General features: G+C 45.1%; 2 protein-coding genes across 3 annotated transcripts in view; one reads left to right on the plus strand and one right to left on the minus strand.

Annotated features, from left to right (window-relative positions):
* Window positions 1-13,950, plus strand: part of LOC307083520 (protein NLRC3-like) — a 129,831-nt gene that overhangs the window by 19,889 nt on the left and 95,992 nt on the right. The gene's annotated exons all lie outside the window — the stretch shown is intronic.
* Window positions 8,126-13,950, minus strand: part of LOC307083454 (uncharacterized protein) — a 74,929-nt gene continuing 69,104 nt past the window's right edge. Inside the window, exons 17-19 of one of the 2 annotated variants that reach the window (XR_013812281.1) lie at window positions 9,651-13,858; window positions 9,253-9,462; window positions 8,126-9,037 (exon numbers count right to left, since the gene is read on the minus strand). The gene's annotated coding sequence lies outside the window, so the exon portion shown is untranslated. Of the gene's footprint in view, window positions 9,038-9,252; window positions 13,859-13,950 lie in introns of both variants that reach the window. The other variant, XR_013812282.1, reaches the window with a different exon arrangement.

The raw sequence follows: 13,950 nt of genomic DNA on the forward strand, positions 1-13,950 counted from the left end.
GAGTAGTAAATTAGCTATTCTCAGTATTGGATCGGCGCCTAGACTCGCCGACACCCAATACTGCATTTAAGGCAGTATCGTAGGGATTTCCATTCCTGGTATCGGAACAGCTCTACCTATCAGGGATCCATACTGCCGAGGGCTGCGCTAGTTACCTGATGACGGTGGGCATGATCTCTGCCGTGAAGAATATTCAGAGCGAGGCGGTGGCCTGCGAGGAGAACAGCCCCAGCACGGAGAACACTGTGATGGCCGTCTTGCTCAGATCTATGGGACAGGAGGACAGCAGGTGGTTAGGGAGTTGAACCCGCACCTCCTTTGTGTTATGGGCTCAAGGGACAGGTCTCAAAACAATATCGCTTTCCCCAAAACAGCAAGGACGTTATCTGGTTGAAGAACAATGGAAGCTGCAGAACATTCCTGGGGAACCAGGATCAGGACTTCGGGTTTGGTCCGTTCTGTCTTCAGAAGCTTCATGTGAAGAATCAAGGTTGTTGGATCCAATTACGTCAACATAACATTTGGATCCATGACTTGGGGAGTTTTTATACATAATGGATGTAAATACCAGACGAATCAGAACAGATGATGTGGTTCTCTAGTGAGGAACACATCGGGTCCACATCTTCTGTCTGGCCTGTTTTGGTGTCCTTACGACGACAATAACTCAGCGGCCATGTTGGCCTAACTCTGGATTTTAGATTCTACCATTTACGGTACTGGTATGTAACCTTTACAGTACTTGTTTGTCACCTTTTACGGTGCTGGTATCCAACCTTTTAGGGAACTGGTATGTTACCTTCTATTAGCCATTAGCCATTAGCCGTTGCAAGCAGTGACTTTGCCAAAACTCTCATGTCTCATGTCACTGCTTGACCTTCCTGGTCCTGATCAAGACCTGGACTACCTTGGGACGGGGTCAAACCCGGGTCGGAGAGCCACTCACAGTTCATGAGCCCCAGCAGGATGGAGGGAGAGGAGGAGGAGAGAGAGAGAGAGAGAGAGAGAGAGAGAGAGAGAGAGAGAGAGAGAGAGAGGGACAGAGACAGAGAGAGAGAGAGAGAGAGAGAGAGAGAGATAGGGACAGAGACAGAGAGAGAGAGAGAGAGAGAGATTCACACACACAGACAGAGAGAGACATAGGGAGGGGAAGAGAGAGAGAGAGAGAAAGAGAGAGAGAGAGAGAGGGAGATAGGGACAGAGACAGAGAGAGAGAGAGAGAGATAGGGACAGAGACAGAGTGAGAGAGAGAGAGAGAGAGATAGACACAGACAGACAGAGAGAGACATAGGGAGGGGAAGAGAGAGAGACAGAGGGAGGGAGAGAGAGAGAGCTTTATCTCCTTTCCGTAAGGTAACCCTTTCCCTGTAGGACTGTGAATGAGGACGCAGGACGCAGAGGTTCTTCCAGATGTTCCTGCTGTGGAAGAGCTCGTGGTAGGACAGGCGTGGCCGGCTGCAGCCGCTGGGCTCCAGGTCCAGCTCTGGTGAGGAACTAGGGACCAGGAACCCTGAAACACAGGGGGGGGGGGGGGGTGAGGAATTAGGGACCAGGAACCCTGAAACACAGGGGGGGGGGGGTGAGGAACTACGGACCAGGAACTCTGAAACATATCAAGCAAACATTTTAAGTCAAATTCACTCAGATAGGCTCAACAATGCCTAGCTGGACAGACAGGCTCGCCAGGAATGTCTCTGTGAACACACCTGAACACTCCTTCAGTGAGTAGTGGGGAAAAGCTATTCAATAGTGAATAGGGGGCTATTCCCCACTATTCACTGAGCCTTCGGCGAATAATTGTTAACTATATTACAGTCCAAGCGTTTCAGTAAATGAAAACGAGTGCAGGCTAATGTGGGGGGGGGCAGCGGGTTTACCCACCAGGGGAGGGGGGCTGCTCCTCCTAGTCAGCCCGACCTCGAGGCTAATCGAGACTCAACCTTCTCTCCATTCGTCTTCAACCTCGCGCTGACTTTAGGGTCCATCAGACCGCCTTTCACGAGGGTTAACAGGAGCGCCGCGCTGGACGGACTGAGTCATCCTGGGCTCGTTTGGTGCAGAGGAGCTACGCGCTTTTATTTTGAAAGCTCTTTGAGCGTGATGATGACTAATACGTCTGAATTCGTAACCGGGCTGGAGCGGAGAAATATGGAAGGAAAGGGTCTTGGTAGGGAGTGAAATCTTGTAAGTTGACTCAAAAAATAAATTAATAAATGAAAAAAGTTTCCAAGCAACAAAAGAAAGATGCGCGAGGCGGACTGACTTTTTTTTGGATGACGAATTGACAAGCTGGCATTAAATAATCCTGACGGAGAATGTCACCCACTTGACCTCAGCAAGATGGAGGCTCTCTGCGGCCTAGCCGTGCAGCACTAGTGGCGGCGCTAGTCTGAAGGGCTGATGTCTGAAACAGCCCCAGCGACTCTCTTTGACTCTTATCATAGGGAGACAAGACGTCCCCCCTTTCCGGGGACAGTCCCCGGCTACTGCTGTCTCCGGAAATGTCCCTGGTTTTCACTGTGACTGAAAGACCCGAAATTGGAATAAAGGAAAAAATGAAATTGTTGCGCAACCTACTCGCACAGGCTAAAACCATGGACCTATTAAAGAAAGGCTAAAGCAAGCCAGAACCAGCTCTCAGCCCGGATGCCCATCTAGAATGCTCATATTTCTGGTATTTTGATTGGTGGAATAGCTGCGCGGTAGAATATTTTCCCTTTGCGAGAGGCAGCAACAGGTACGGGATTCTTTCATGGCATTCATGCAGCCATTCAGCCACCTATAGGTCACACAGCATATCCAAGCATTGAGTGGATATGCCAACCAAAGGTGTTCTTGTAAGTTTTACCTATTATCATCCTTTTTATATGTTAGTTAACGTTTAATTTAAACGTTAATTTTAAACCTAATTTTAAATTTAAACCTGCCTCCGAGGCTTCTGGTTCTATCAGTCAAATGTCTGTGGGAAATAACATGGAGTTTTTGAATGACCGTACATAACAAACTCTGTAGGTGGCGAAGAAGTAAAAGCTGCTTACGTTTTGAACTACACACTTTTTCCATCTAGATTCCACTTGGGTTATGGATTGTCGGTGATAGACAAATACGCATTGTATCCTATTCTGCTACGATTGTGTCAATGCAATATTTATATGATATATTTACAGTATTGTATTAAAATATGGCAACAGTCTTTATACTGTATGTAGCACCTAATTGCAACTTTAAATAAGGAAGCTATTTCTAAACAATTTTTATACATTTGAATATGCAACATGGCCTCATGAAGCCAGAAGAGGGAGATGGGGGGAGAGGGAGACGGGGGGGAGAGGGAGACGGGGAGAGAGGGAGACGGGGAGAGAGGGAGATGGGGGGGAGAGGGAGATGGGGGGAGAGGGAGACGGGGGGAGAGGGAGATGGGGGGAGAGGGAGACGGGGAGAGAGGGAGACGGGGGGAGAGGGAGACAGGGGGGAGAGGGAGACGGGGAGAGAGGGAGACGGGGAGAGAGGGAGATGGGGGGAGAGGGAGACGGGGGGGGGAGAGGGAGATGGGGGGAGAGGGAGACGGGGGGGGGAGAGGGAGATGGGGGGAGAGGGAGACAGGGGGGAGAGGGAGATGGGGGGAGAGGGAGACAGGGGGGGGAGGGAGACGGGGAGAGAGGGAGATGGGGGGAGAGGGAGACAGGGGGGAGAGGGAGACGGGGAGAGAGGGAGACGGGGAGAGAGGGAGACGGGGAGAGAGGGAGATGGGGGGAGAGGGAGACAGGGGGGAGAGGGAGACGGGGAGAGAGGGAGATGGGGGGAGAGGGAGACAGGGGGGAGAGGGAGACGGGGAGAGAGGGAGATGGGGGGAGAGGGAGACAGGGGGGAGAGGGAGACGGGGAGAGAGGGAGATGGGGGGAGAGGGAGACGGGGGGGGGAGAGGGAGACGGGGGGGGAGAGGGAGACGGGGGGAGAGGGAGACGGGGGGGGGAGAGGGAGGCAGGGGGGAGAGGGAGACGGGGGGGGAGAGGGAGACAGGGGGGAGAGGGAGACGGGGGGGGAGAGGGAGACAGGGGGGAGAGGGAGATGGGGGGGAGAGGGAGACAGGGGGGGGAGAGACGGGGATAGAGAGAGAAACAGAGTGTGTGTCCGGCCGTCTGTCTGTGGTTTCTTTCTACAACCGACACAGAGACACTGAGGCACCTCCCCCCCCCCCAAACCAAAACCCAGGGAAGAGGTCCGAGAATAATATCGGAAAAACACTTGTTTTATTTATAATTTCTGATTGATATATTATTATTCTTAAGGCACTTACGTAAGCATTATTTACTACTGAAACGAGAATGATCATCGGCTGAACACACGAGAACATTCAGTTGGATCCACTGAGTTGTTAATTACAATTATGCTTCATTAAGAAAAACAACAGAAAAATAGTCCCTTACATGTGCACAATAAACACAAGGACTAAAACAATAAAAGCAGCAGACATTACAAATCATCAACAGGTGTGCACATATCTTTAATAACTGAACATCAGTGTTGGGCAAGTTACTTTAAAAGAGAAATCAGTTACAGTTGCTAGATACTTCTCCCAAAAAGTAACTAATGTAGTTACAAATTACAAAAGTAACTAGTTACTCTGGAAAGTAACTATTGCAATATTTTTAAGTACATTTTTTTCAATTATCAAATGTGACAAATAATTTGGACCCCACGTCCACCCCCTCCCCTCTTTAAGGGAACTCAAAATACACGTGCACGTTCATGCACTGAAGTATGGAATGCACGGAAGCATGCAACGTTGAACGATGTTTGAATTACTTGACACCGACGTGGCATAATGTGCATTTCACGATTACAATCGTTCCTTTAATTTCTTGGAGGGAAAAGTAATGGCTGTACTATACTTCCATTTGAAGAAGACTGTTTTAGGATTACTTGGGCTCACCATTCCTGTTTCACGTTGACTCACTTGTGTGGTTGTGTGTCCGACTATGCATGCTTTTGAATGTGTTTAAACAACACCCGCCCAACCCTACCTCTGATTGGCTTACCGTGACATGTTACTCTACCTCAGCCAATCGTTATCATTAATGCAATTGTCTCGTACCCACCCACTAATTAAGGAAGAACAGTTAAGAGAGAGAGCGTGATCTAGTGGGTCTGATGAAAAAACTGCTTCAATTATAGTGACGCGCCTCATTTTTTGGAAGTAACGGTAACGGCGTTATAATGATGGGAAGAGTAATCCGTTAGATTACTCGTTACTGATAAAAGTAACGCCATTAGTGACACCGTTATTTCCATCGCTGCTGAACATATTCGGCGGCCGTTTGGTTTTTAACAGACCACAAAAAATCAAGATTCAGGTTTAAGTAATTTACAACATGCAACATTATCCCATAAACCTCTTGGTTACTATGAACATATATAAAATCTGCTTTAAATCAGGTTCCTTGTTAGGATTATGACCAAAATGATGATATCAGAGCCCTTAAAACCAGAACTGGTGACGTCTGAAAATATACAAACATTTGACTAATAGGTATTTTATATATACATTTCAAATAATAAATGTGCTTGAATCTTTTCATGGTTTATCATGCTATACTTTCCAGAAGAGAGAGAGAGGGAAAGAAAATGAGAGAGAGGGAGACACAGAGACACAGTGAGAGAGAGAAAAAAAGAGGGAGAAAGAGAGAGAGACGGAGACAGAGAGACAGAGAGAGAGTGAGAGAAAGAAAAGAGAGAGAGATCAATAGGGAGCCGGAGAGAGAAAACAAGAGATAGATAGAGAGAAACAAAGAGAGACAGACAGCGGGAAAGAGAAAGGAGAGAGAGAAAGAGAGCGAGAGGGATAGAGAGAGAGAAAAAAAGAGAGAGAGCGAGAGACTATAACTGCCACAGAGACACTGAGTCATCCGTCCTCTCAGGCCTCCAAACCCCCTTCATCAAAAGCCACTCATCCTCTAACACAAAAGCAGCGTGTATGTGTACGTGTGTGTGTGTGTGTGTGCACGTGTGTGTGCGCGTGTGTGTGTGTATGTGTGTGTGTGTATGTATGTGTGTGTGTGCGCCCGCCAGCCTGCCCGCCCGTCTGTATGTTGTTTTTTTCTACAACCGACACAGAGACACTGAGGCACCCCGCTGACCCCCCCATACCCTAAACCCAGGGAGGAGGTCCTCCTGGGTGAAGGAGGAACAGAAGGTGTGGAGGTGTGTCAGTGTGTCTGAGGACCCTCCTCCACCTGGGGACACTCTGTAGAAAGACAGAGAGCCAGCAGGCCGGTCCAGATACACTCCTACTCTGGTAGAGCCAGCGGGGGGGAGAGGGAGGTCTGTTCCACTACTGTTGTACCGGGCAGAGTAACGACCATCATAAATCTCAAGACTCCAGGACTTGTTGTGCCATCCAAGCCAGCTGTCATCACCCCCTCCTCTCCTTGTGATTCCTCTGTATGTCACTCCTATAACAACAGGTCCTTTCCACTCTACCTCCCAGTAACAGCGGCCAGTCAGAGCCTCTCTACCCAACACCTGGGGCCAGTGGTCAAATCTCTCTGGGTGATCCGGATACGACTGGTCCTCTATAACCCGCGTCACCTTTCTGTTGTCCTCAGACAGAGGGAGGAGTCTGTGGGCCGTGTTGGGGTCCAGTGTGAGTTCACAGGCATCTGAGGGAGAACAAGACATGATGAGCTGCTGAACCATTCTTCATCATCATCATCATCATCATCATCATCATCATCATCACTAGTGCTGTTCTCCTGCATTCTTCTTCTTTTTATTCTCTTTCAGACTCTTTTTTTGATCGCTCTCTTCATCAAACATTAACATAGAAAGACAAAAAAAATATCATATGATAGGAACTATAGTGGAATCGTGCTGTCAATTTTCTAAGCAATAGTACACGTTATGTTTAAGATAATTAAAGTTAAAATTGATTGGAAATCCCAAGTGTGTGTGATTGGCTGTCCCAATCAAAACATTGAAACGAGGACAAATGTATAAAGTGCATTTACTCCCTTAAAAATTACACTACATAAACATTTTACACATCAAAATGTTCTGCATGAAGAGCTTATTACTCACATTAAATATCCAAACAATATTTGCAATATTTCCCAAGATGTTAAACTTTTGGATTTCCCAATACACACACATCAACCTTCAAAGGGACACCTGTTTAAACCACAGACTGAACAAGCTGAGCTCACATTGAGGCTGGAGATGAACTGATGAACCATAGAACCATGGTTCATACATACTATATACAAAAAGACATGTACTGATACATACACGCGCTTACCTACACATACATATACATATCGTTTGGGTCACTTGGGTAGGATTCGTATATATATATCATCATATAGACACAGACAGGCTGGAAATTAACAGTCAAAACGTCTATGTATGTATGTATGTTTATATAAATGTATATATGAATATATAAACATAAACTTAAGAGACACTTACACCTCTGTGTAAGTGTGATTGCACTTTATTTTGTTTTTAAATATTTTAAGATTTTATTTATACATTTGTATGTATGTATGTTAATAAAACATGACAGAAACTGTATTTCGCTACCATACTTGATGAAAAAAAAAGAACATGACGATGTCTGCAGACTCTAAACTCTCCCCAGGCAATGCAGACATCCTGAATTTAAAGTTGTAAATCCAGGTCTGCTGTGCTTCCTTTGGATACAGGTCTTTTTATTTTATTTATTATCAATGTTAAAAGAAGAAGGAATAATGCCTCAGATTGCACTGTATTTTGTTTTAAAATATTTTAAGATTTTATTTATACATTTGATGGACATCTTGTGTTAAGTTTTTATTTTATGAGGACACAAGCAATTTTTTAAAGATATTTACTATGCTTAAAGGAAGCAGGATTATTACCTAATTTTTCACTTTATTTTGTTTTAACACATTTGAAGATTTTATTTAAAGTCACATTTTTCTTGTCATCTTTTTTGTTGTTGTTGATCCTAAAATGATCCGACCAATAACTCAAAAACCGTGACACGATCCGAACCGTGAGTTTTGTGATCCATTGCACCCCTAACATATATATTAGAGCTGTCAAGCGATTAAAATATTTAATCATGATTAATCGCATTTATGTCATAGTTAACTCTGATTAATCGCGATTAATCACAAATTCTTTCCTATGCTAAATATCCCTTGATTTCTTTCTCATTTTAATGCTCTTATCAACATGGAGAAGTGCATCAGCTTGCCTTGTGCAAATGTTTCTTTATTGAAAACAACATTGGCATACTGATCAAAAATACAAAAAAAATTACAAAGTGCAAAGGTAAACTAGGACTCAGCCTATAGTGCAATCAAACAAACATACTGCCTTGAACATTGCAGTCAGGCTACTGCTTCTTTCTAAGGTAAACTAGGACTCAGCCTATAGTGCAATTAAACAAACATACGAACATACTGCCTTGAACATTGCAGTGACTTGCAGTCAGGCTACTGCTTCTTTCTAAGGTGAACTAGGACTTAGCCTATAGTGCAATTAAACAAACATACGAACATACTGCCTTGAACATTGCAGTGACTTGCAGTCAGGCTACTGCTTTTTTTTTTTGAGCCAATTGCTCAAACAGACCAGCCTGTTGACGTTTTCAGGCAACAAGGAAGCCCGCTTTTTCTGCACAACATGCCCAGAGATTGAAAACAACCTTTCACAAGGTACTGATGTGGCCGGTGTTGCCAAGTACTTGCGTGCAAGGCAGGCCATTTCAGTGTGAGCCCCTTCATGTGTGGACCACCATTCCTGGGGACAGTTATCCATGCCGGTTTGAGGCTCCGCCTTGTAGCGCTCCAGACATTGCTGAATATAGTCCTCCTCTTCCTCAGACGAAGACTCGTGTGCAAGCATGAGATTTAGTTTATTCTTAGGAGGCTCAGGCGTGACCTGGTTATCTGGCTGTGCAGGCCTCTCCCTCTCCATCTCCTGGAGCAAGGCGCGGACCGTTCCCCACACCTCAACCCTTTCGGGTTTGCTCAGACACTTGAGGTCCTTAAACCTTGAAATTAATTGAAATCAACTTTAATACAAGTACAGGTGCAGGTATAACAAAATTGTGACAATATCCCTATCTCTACAGAGCTAAATTAAAAAATAAAATACAAAGTAAAATGGAAGTAAAAAGAAGCAAGCAACCTAACAAAACAAACACACTGAGAGAAACACAATGCTGAGAATGAGGAGTAGTGTAAGAATGAAGTATGGCAATCTGACCTTGGGTCAAGTGATGTAGCAACTCTCAGCCATGTGATGTTGGTCTTCTCCTTGCGACCCTCCATGTCTGCTGCGAAGGTTCCCTTGAACTTGATCATGTAAGCTGGGTCGTCCTCAGTGACTTCCATCACTCTTGACAGGTGACACAGTGCTGGCAGCACAACTGAGCAAGACACATACTGCTCTCCTCCCAGAAGTTCAGACACATGCCTGCATTAAAAAAGAGAAGCACTTTAGTGGGGAACTATTTACGCCTACTGTAGCACACACACACACACACACACACACACACACACACACACACACACACACTTTACGTTACTGTTCTGACACAGACCTACTTTGATTATTAAACAATCTAACAGATATACACACGACAAGGATACACAATTAATTACCTGCAGTGCTCCAGCAGAGCTTCGAGCTTCTTCATTTTCCCCAGCTCAGTAGCGGTTGGCATGGCGACGTTGGTTGTGTGCAGGGCCAGTGCATCTCAAAGAGGTTCAGCATTACGCTGAACACGCTTGATCATTTCCAGGGTACTATTCCATCTGGTCGACACTTCCTGTGCGAGTTGCTCTTTCTTCTGGTGATATTTGACTTGTTGCAGCTCGAGCTCCGCTTGGTTTGCTGGGCTGTGCTTAAAGTGTCCCACAACTTTTCTGCATTTTGCCAATGCACTGTCAAACGCGCTGTTGTTTAGAGCAACCATAACTGCTCGGTGAAGACTGTGTGCGATGCACGGCATGTGCTCAAAAGGGAGCCGCCTGGCCGCTGCAATCATGTTGCGTGCACTATCTGTGGTCAGTGAGACAACTTTGTGTTCGATGTCCCACTCCCTAGCTACTTGCATAAAGTGCTCTGCAACAGCGTCAGCGAAGTGCCTCTCTTCTGTCTTAATGACAGTCAAAGCATGCGACTGAAGTTCCCACTGTCGGTCAAAGTAATGGGCTGTTACCCCGAGGTAGATTAGATCAGTGGTTCTCAACTGGTGGGTCGTGACCCAAAAGTGGGTCGCAGACCCGTTCTGGATGGGTCGCGGACAGCTGGTCAAAAAAAGTAAATAATATTTAATGCGCATCTGATGTGACATGTCTTTTATTTTGGAAAATTATTTATTTTGAAAGGCACGCGTCAGACACGTGCAGCCGCTTAGGCGCGGTAGCCATGGTAACTGCCATTTGATTGACGCTCACTTTAAATTTGTGTTGCGATGGCGAAGCGTAAATATGACCCGGCGTATTTAAAATGCGGATTTTCGTTCATTGAGGATAATAAGGGACAGAAACCCCAGTGTGTTATATGAAATGAAGTGCTTGCAAATGAGAGCATGAAACCATCAAAACTGAAGCGCCATTTGGATACTAAACATCCTGCATGTAAAGACAAGCCGGTGGAGTTTTTTCAAAGACACCTCCAGAAGCTGAAGAGTTCACAGAAGTGTCTGACAGCGTCTTGCTCCAAACAAGAGGAAGCTCTCCGTGCCTCTTACCACGTAGCTCACCGTATTGCGAAGGCGAAGAAACCCCACACAATAGCCGAAGAACTTATTTTACCTGCAGCCATGGATATGGTGAGAGAGGTGCTGGGTCAATCAGCGGCAGACCGCTGATACCGCTGTCCAATGATACTGTAGCTCGACGTATTCAGGACATGTCTTGTAATATTAAAGAACAGACCACAGCCCGCGTCCAAGCAAGCCCCTACTATGCCCTGCAGATGGACGAATCCACCGATATAGCTAGCCATGCTATTTTGTTGGTTTATGTGAGACACGTATGGGATGGTGATGTGCAGGAACAGTTTCTCTGCAGCAGAGATCTCCCTACCACTACAAAGGCAGAGGACATTTTCAACACTGTGGATTTGTATTTGAGCTCAGTGGGCCTGAGCTGGGAATACTGCGTGGGAATCACAACTGATGGCGCTGCTGCCATGACCGGGAAACATTCCGGTGTGGTGAAGCAAATTCTGGAGAGAGTACCTGATGCGACGTGGAACCACTGTTTTTTGCACCGTGAAGCGCTGGCGGCCAAGGATATGGTGCCGGTGCTCGACGAGGCCATGAAAGATGTAATCAAAGTGGTGAACCACATAAAACGTAGTGCAAAAAACAGCCGCTGCTTCTCAAAGCTGTGTAAAGATTTGGGCTCCGAGCACATGCAAGTGTTGTATCACTCAGAAGTCCGCTGGCTATCGCGGGGTAAGGTGTTGTCACGTTTTTATGAACTTAAAACAGAAATCGCCACCTTCCTCTCAGAGAATAACTCCCCATATGCTGAACTGTTTGACAACGAAATCTGGCTGGCACGAGTTGCATATCTTGCTGATGTGTTTGAGCACCTCAACGCATTAAACGTCTCTATGCAAGGAAGAAGACACAATATTTTTGAACAGTCCGACAAAATCGCTGCGTTGAAGAAAAAAATCACACTGTGGGTAAATCATTTATCCAAAGACAGACTGGACATGTTTCCCAATGCTTGCCATGAAGTACAGCAGCTGGAAACCGCGGCCACAAGTGATTTAAAAAAAACCCTCAGTTCGCATCTTACTAAACTTCAAGCTCGGTTTGACCACTACTTCCCTGAGAAATACAGAGATAATGATGCTTGGATACGCGACCCCTTCCGCATTGACATGGAAAGCATCACGTTGCCGAGCAACGAAGAGCATCAGCTGGTGGAGCTGTCATGTGACCAGACGATGAAAAAGAGATTTGGCGAGGTAGCCCTTTCCCATTTGGTGCAGCGATGTGATGAGTGAGTATCCATCCCTCGCGACTCTTGCAGTCAAAACGCTCCTACCATTCAGCACAACCTATCTGTGTGAAAGTGGCTTTTCCACCTTGTTGCAGCTCAAGTCAAAGCAGAGAAACAGACTGGACACTGAGCATGATCTGAGGGTAACTCTGTCTACTGTCCTCCCAGACTTTGAAACTCTCATTAAGAACAAACCACATGCCCAGCTGTCTCACTGACTTCCCCAAATGACAGGTTAGGTGAACATATCTGTTTTGTAGATCTTTAATTGTTTTTGTTATTTATTTTATTATACTTTTTGTCCATGCAGTGGTAATGGTCCTCCTAAGTTCCTTATTATTTCTGAATAGGCCTACATAGAAGTGAAATATATAATTCTGTGACCATAATTACTTTGTACACTTTTGATTATTTCATTCACTTGTCATGGTACTCCTCAGTTTCTTATTAATGTGGCCTGGATGCAGTGAAATGACCTTGTTTTATTTTGTGGGTCTTTATTTTGTGCAATTTGATATTCACTTTTGTCTGCATGCTGTTGCATGGTCCTCCTCAGGTTCTTCTGAATGTTCTTTGAATGCAGAGATAGAAGTCAAATATCTCATTTTGTTGGTCTCCATTTTGTTACTTCATGTTTGATACTTATTTCATTCACTTCTGTACGCAGTTGTCATGGTTCTCTGGTGCTCTGAAATAGACTTTGCTCAATAAAAAAAGAGTATACATGTTAAAGACTTGAGTTTTCAAAGCCTTTAAAAAAATACATTTGCTTGGTTTGAAGGACTATAAAAGTGGGTCGCGACTTAATGACCATGGGAAAATTTGGGTCCCAGAGTGAGACCAGTTGAGAACCCCTGGTTTAGATTACTGACGGACGTCCAGTAATCACCAGTGAGCGCGACTGCTTCTGTCGTCTCCAACGCCTGCTGTACCTGAGCCTTCTCCGTTTCGTGCAAATTCTGTACGTGGCTTGTAATGGTGGCTCTCGAAGGCAATTGGTAGGTCGCGTCATTGGATGCGATGCGAATTATATCAACCAGACCCTCGTCCTCAACAACGTTAATAGGCCTACATGCAGTGGCCAGCCATTTAGCAATGGCTGCAGTAAGTTTGTTCTTAGTTGTGGCATCCATGGGCTTCTGTCTGAAGTTATCCATTGTTGTCTGGCTATCACGAGGAGGCAGGGAAAGAGAATTCGCATTGGCCATGTGCTTGGCCATTAAGTGGTATTTCAGACTGGACGTGCTGCGATGATAGCTCAGTTCACAATGGCAAATCACACATATTACTTTGTTCTTGTCAATGGAACCATTTGGCAACTTTTTAAATATAAACTTTCCATTAAGAATCGTTTTGGCGTCCATGTCTGACTTTACATTAGCTTTTGGCCGTGGCTTGCCCCAACCGGTTTGTGTGCGGCGTGCTTGATGTTTTGTTTCCGGTGTAGCTAGATCCGGTATGGTGTAGTTTTTCTAACGTGACTAGTTATTGCTAGAAAGCAGGTGAATAATCTACGTTTGCCAAGGCAAAAAAAAATAATATATAAATATATATTTTGCGTTAATCGTGCGTTAAAAAATTTAACGCTGTTAATATTGGTTTGAGTTAACGCCGTTAATAACGCGTTTAACGCACAGCTCTAATACATATACATACGTGTATTGTTACATATATGAATCGTTATATATATATCATCATATACACACAGACAGGCTTGAAATTAACTGTCAAAACTTTTATGTATGTATGTATGTTTATATAAATGTATATATAAATATAAACTTAAGAGACACTTACACCTCTGTGGAACTGGTTTCAGCCTCCACACTCCACCGTGCTCCACACTGGGGGGGAAACAAAGTGAGAGCAGCATGTTGAAACATTCACCTTCATCGACTGCTGTCTCATCACTTTGTACACAACAAGAGTTACAGCA

The sequence above is a fragment of the Pollachius pollachius genome, assembly GCF_949987615.1.
Source record: "Pollachius pollachius genome assembly, chromosome: 1".
NCBI lineage: Eukaryota > Metazoa > Chordata > Actinopteri > Gadiformes > Gadidae > Pollachius > Pollachius pollachius.